Below are 6,315 nucleotides of genomic sequence, written 5' to 3'. Positions count from 1 at the left end.
TGGTGAAATGACGTCTCTAGAAATAATCCTGGGAAAGTGGTAGTGTTCCCCATTGCACCTCCACTGCAGTGCAACACTCCCAAATATATACAGTGTCCGGCGTTGGATTGATTATTATGCATGCATTTAAGTGACCCAAATATATGCTATTTTATTGTTCGATGTTGAGGCAACGATTGTTTTTTAGGTGCATGAACACATATGATCAATTTGTATGCTGTTTCCCTAAAAAAAGAAGTGAGTAAAATATACAATTAAAACCACGTTTTTTTTGGTTGCCTCGCTGCGAAGTGTTATATTCGTGGCAAGTTGGCGTGCAGCACTTTGTCCCCTCATTTTAATAAGACAAGTACGGCATTGTGTGACGTTGAGCTGCAAAGCCTGGAGGTGTGGCGGAGGTGCGCTGTGCGAACAGCATTTATTTGTTAGCTAAGCAGAATATGTTTTACCTGTGTAGGGGTCACTTACTGACGGCAGTGGCGACAGTACACGAGTGTCTCCAAACAGCAACAATGCAAGCTGTTTGGTGGCACACTTCAGCGTCACACAATGCCCTGAAATACACCAGCAGGAACAATAAAAATCAAGTGCATCTGGCACAGTGCCTAAACGTCATCTTAAAGTGCTGGTCGCCAGGCTCCATATCATGTTTTTTAAAGTGCTGGCCAGCCAGCAATGTCCCCCTACGTGAATGGTGCTTTGTAAGCTAAGCCCCATTGTCTCACAAAGTTAAAATCCAGGAATCAGTGACTGAGTGAAATATGTTCTAGAATACACTCTGCCTCATAATGCAGCAAGCATTCACAATGCCAATAGTTTGGGCTTTTGGGAAAGGTGCTTGCCTAATACTTAAAAACAGGCCAAAACGGTTGGCTTTGCCAGTGCTTGTTTTTAACAGGACTTCAGCGAAAGACACCCATAGTGCTTATAAATCGAGTGGCTGAAGGCAGACCTGGCTGACATTTCTAATACAGCAGTTGTGCGTTCTCAGCTCCAATCAAGTCATTAACTCTCAGAAGACTGCTTTGAAAAAACCCTGGCAGGCACTTCAGGTACAACGTGTGATGGTAAATTGTGAATAAATCAAGCTCAAAGAGATCCTAGGAGGAGGTGTTGTGGGCGGGGAAGGGTAGGAACTCGGTGGGAATGGCCATAGGGATTGGCATGGCCATGTGCAGTGAATGGGTGGACACATATCTAAACAACACCAGCAAGCTTTGTGTCCCTCCTCATATGCAATTCCTCCTTGTCTGTACTCTAATGCAATAGTTTTGTCTTATAGGTAAAAGCCCTAACTAACAAGCATTGGCAATGCCAACACTTCAGGCTTTTGGGAAAGACACTTGCCAGTCACAGCCATAGTGGTATTAACTGGCCATTGATGGTAGCAGGTGCACAATGGTACGAGCACCTGGGCATGCCTGACTCTTATTGCACAGTTAGCCACTTATGCTGGAACAGTTGTGACAAATATACCTCCATGAGCCTCCACGGGCCTGATTTACAAATCCTTTTTGAATGGGGTTTTCACATTGAAAAACGCTTTTGTGAATCATGCCCTATGTCCCTCAAACCAGCCAGCCTTCCTCAATACATATGCCTCAACAGGACCACATATCGACCCAACACATATGTCTATGTGTCATAGAATGCACTTTACACCATTCAATGTATAAGGTCCAAAAGGCCTCCATATGTATGAATGTACTCTGCGTCGCAAAGTACAGATGCCTCCATTGGACTAAATGCCACAAATTCTGCATTATATCACTAAGATGACACCGTAAAACAACAGCTCGAAAATACAAGGGCCAACTAAATTGAGGGCCCACATCAAAAGGGCTTCATGCTCTACTCTGTATTGCTCAACGTTCCGACTGAATTACTGACATTAGAGTGCACTCTGACTAATTCAGAGCAGATGCTCTAGAAGGACAATATACAAAAGTATGCCACCTGTCACATTAAGGAGTTCCTCCTCCAACAGGACTACATGTCCCAGGATACACTTTGCTGAAAAGTATGGAGGACCCCCTCATAGCACTACACTTTCCAGAATAATCACTGTGCCAGTATGAAAGACTACTCCCACAGGGACATCATTTAGGGATCGCCAGAGGTCGCAAATGCGACCTCTGTGGGCTCCTTTGCGACCTCTGTGGTCTCCCTTGTGAGAGACCATTTTTTGGTAATGCAAGCTCCTGGGCTGTGGCCAGTACCATGTGGCTCTTTACTTCTGGAATGGCTAGCTTTCTTGTTCAGGCCCCTTAAAAAAAGAAGAAAAATAAGAATAGGAGTGCCACAAGTCTAACACTTTCAGCACTGACCCTAAATAAGGAAGAATAGGAATACCAAATAATGTGTCTTTCTGGAATTTTGTACAATAATTGCTAGACTCATTAATGGTTTATTTCAGGCACACTTCAGGGGGTGAGTCACTGATTTAGTCTGTTCTTAAATGCCTCAACTCAGCCTTTCATCCTTCTGAGGTCGATAAATGAGTACCAACACAGGTTGGGTGATATTAGGTGTATATTTGTTCTATATAAAGTGCTTAAGCATAAGTGCTATATAAAAACACATCATTATCATTTGGTCATGGACGTCTGCTTGCATTCACAGTAATTTGGTAATATGGGCCTATAGATCACATTATAGTGATATCTTAACCATATTTTTCGTAGTATACAATGCTATGTGATGCCACTTCCTGTTTTGTCAACGGGTGAGAGGTTGTGTTCCATCGCTTCCCGCGATATCACTTTGGGGTGGGATCAAATGACATCACTTCCTGTGATGTCATCAGGGGTCAAGGGTCCTGTGATGTCACTTCTGCTACCCCTGGCATTTTGGTGAAATGACGTCCCTGCACTCCCAACGTTAGACATCCCGAGCCTCAGTAAGGTTCCTGAAAAGGTCAACATTTCAGTGTACAGCAAATAACAATTCACTGTAGATACAAGTCATCAATCCAGCAGGCTTGGAACAATAAAATTCAACGTCTGACAATAAGGGATTTGAACCTACATCACACACACACACACACACACACACACACACACACACACACACACACACACACACTCTCTCTCTCTCAGACACACACACAGACACCTTCTCTCTCACACAAACTCACAAATTCTCCCGCTCACAGACAGACACACTCACTTTTCAGCAGTGAATGGCCAACTCATCAAACAAACTTATGTTATGTTCTCTTCAAATCTTTCTGATATGTCTTCCAAATCTGTTTGATTACTTCCCCAGATCTCACTAACTTGCCTTCCAAATGTTCATAATGTTCTCCCAAATAATCCCAGCAAATCTCCTCACGAATATTGAATCCACATTTCTCAAACATTCTGTCCAAATCTCCCTACAGTTAATTGCACATGTAGGTACTGGCACACAGAGCTAAAACACTCTGTGCCAGATTCCGTGATGAAGTATCGTCGTAGAGTGCTGCAAGGTGGGTATATGGACAGCAGTTGGGTGTTCATTTACACGGATTGCAAATGCCTGCTGAGATGCATTGTATGGATCAGGCAAATGCTATAAGTGGAAGAATAAAGCCACTATAAAGAGGTGCACGTGCCAGGATCCACTCCCCAGGACAGAGGACCACCCACATGACATGTGCAACATCTCTTAAGGCTCCATGTAATTTTTCTTTCTGCCGAGATCTGTTCTCTTGGAGTAAGAATTCTACTAATGAAGATCACCTAATGCTCTACGTTATCTCCATATCCTGGTATAGCACGCCTTCTATTCCTGCATTCAGATGGATAGCTCTTGAGTTAAGTGCTTACCTCAGGCATGGGGTCAGACTTAAGTTTGCGATTTTCAGTCGAGAAGGGCTGACACAGACCATCATCATGTTCAGGTTCATAAATTGAGTACAATTAAAATGAATAACACTTTCCTTCTCTCCTCACATCTCTGACGTCTCTAACAAGTCACACTACCAGCTGCACCTCCTCAGAGGTATTCTCCCTTTCCTCTCCTTCCCCAGAAGCTCACTGTCTCCAGAGCTCGGGTTATCTCTAGGCTGCGCTACTGCAATAGCCTCTTTCTAAATCTGCTTGCCTCTACTCTCCGCCCTCTGCAACTCATCCAGAACAGGACTGTGAGAATTGTCCTTGGTATCAAGACCAGGGATTGTATCTCTCCAGGACTGAAATCTCTGCACTGGCTCTCAGTGGCAGCGAGGATTAAGTTCAAAACCCTCTGAATTGTCCAAAAGGCCTTCTGGTGCCTGGGGCCTCAATACCTCCAACTCTCTCTTCCTAAATATAATCCTGCTCGAGCTCTTCGCTCATCCACCTCCAACTCCCTCAGGGTCAGTCACTTCTCCAAACAGCGAGTTGGTGGTAGATCACTTTCTTCTGCTGGGGCCTCCCTCTGGAACAGCCTCCCTGCCCCTCTTAAACTTGAGGAGAACCATCTCTGGTTCCGGAAGCACCTCAAGACCTTCCTCTTTGCTTCTACTTTCTCTCCTCCTCTCTCCTGCTGATCTCCTGGCTGAATCTGAAACTGCACTGGTTACCTGACTACCCCCTGATCTCGGGCCCAGGTCCCCTCCCTGCCAGTTGCACACCTGCACTGCCCCCCTGGCAACCCTTGTACCCAGGGACTGTTCTGTATCCCTACAGCCCCTACTAGCACTTGACACCTGATGTCTGCACTTACCCTTGCACTTGCCACCATCTGGCCGCACTTTTATTTATTGTCCTTATTTATCTTACTGTTATCCTATGTACCGCACTGTCCCCTCCCCTTTCCCCCTGCACTTTTCCCCTTTCCCCCTCCCCTTGCGCGATCTAAATGTTACCTGGCCTAGTAGGATCGCTGTCTCTGTCCTCCCTCTGTTTCCCCTCCCTTGCCTCGTCGCGCCTTGAAACACTTGTGATATAAATGTCATATCATATCATAATGGTAGCACCTATTAGTACAGCAATAAAAGGTGGGCAGAATCACTCATGAAGTGCTTTATAAAGATTATTATTGTGATTATTTGTATTATCATTATCATTATTATGATGTCAGATTGATTTGGACAATGCGCGTATGTGCAATGTCTGGTGTAATGCAGACAGGTGGCAGTCACAAAGCTCATAGCTTGCTAAGAGCTTCATGACAGTTTAAATTCCATATGTCAGTGTTTATTTGATACTAGCAAAAAGTACCCGGACTCTGCATGGGTTCTGTAGACATCCATGATAACACTCTCATCAATTGTTGAAAATCAATGATCCTGTAGGGCGCTGTTTCGTGTCGGTTAAAGGTTGATGTAAACTGCACTGAGAATGGGTGTGTGGCTGGCTTACGTAGCCCAGAGCAGACGTGGAGTGGCGGTGAGAGTTGATGCGCTACAGCATAATGTGACCGTCTGTGCACTCTCCCCTCCTGTCGCCTCACCCAGGTGTGGTGCAGTGTGTTGTGGTGCAAATATCTTGGAAACGGTGCATGCTAGGGACTTGAAACATGGCTTACATATCCCAGAGTTGACGTGGGGGGAGGGGGGGTGGTGAGAGTGGTGCATTATGGTGCAAATATCTCAGAAACGGTGCATCCTAGAGCCTTGAAGCATGGGTTTCAAGGTCTCATAGGGACCTTTTGAGTTTTGGTCCTTGCGTTCAGTGGCTTAAAATGAACACTGTCGGGGCTGCAATACAGTGAAAGTGGTGGAATGTCCAAAAGGGGTGGGGTGTCCAATGTCACGTAGCCAGTGACGTCCAAAGGGTCCTAGCAGGTAAATGTGCAAAATGTGATGCAGATTGGTGGAACTATGTGTGGAATTGTATAAGGAACAAAAGGTTGCAGTGCAAATATCTCGCAAAATGGTCATCCTAGGCCCTTTAAACATGGTTTATGGGACATTGAGTTTTATTCCTCGCATTGACATGCTTGAAATTAGCTCTGTCCAGTCCTTCTACAACCACCTTGATGGTTCGCCGATTTCAGGCAGCCGTCTAATGTGTGCCAGGGCTGAAATCCCAGAAAAGGGGTGGGATGTCCAAATGTCAGTTGGCAAGTGACGTCTGGAGGGTCCTAACAGGTAACTGTGCAAACGTTGGTACAGATTTTTGGTACAGTGTGGAATTGTATGAGAAGCAAACAAACAAACAGATTTTCCATTTTATATATATATATCGAAAAGTGCAATGTGGAGAGCCATGTCTGTCCATGTCTGTCCAGGTCTGTCCATGTCTGTCCATGTCTGTCCTGCAGTGAGTCAAAAAAGTCCTGTATAATCAGGAAGATAAAAAAACTCTCACATCTTCATCTTTGAAAGCTCCCAAACAAAGACAGCTT

Source organism: Ambystoma mexicanum, chromosome 10, assembly GCF_040938575.1.
Source record: "Ambystoma mexicanum isolate Mex_15411 chromosome 10, UKY_AmexF1_1, whole genome shotgun sequence".
NCBI classification, from domain to species: domain Eukaryota; kingdom Metazoa; phylum Chordata; class Amphibia; order Caudata; family Ambystomatidae; genus Ambystoma; species Ambystoma mexicanum.
Note: the sequence above shows the minus strand (reverse complement) of the source record.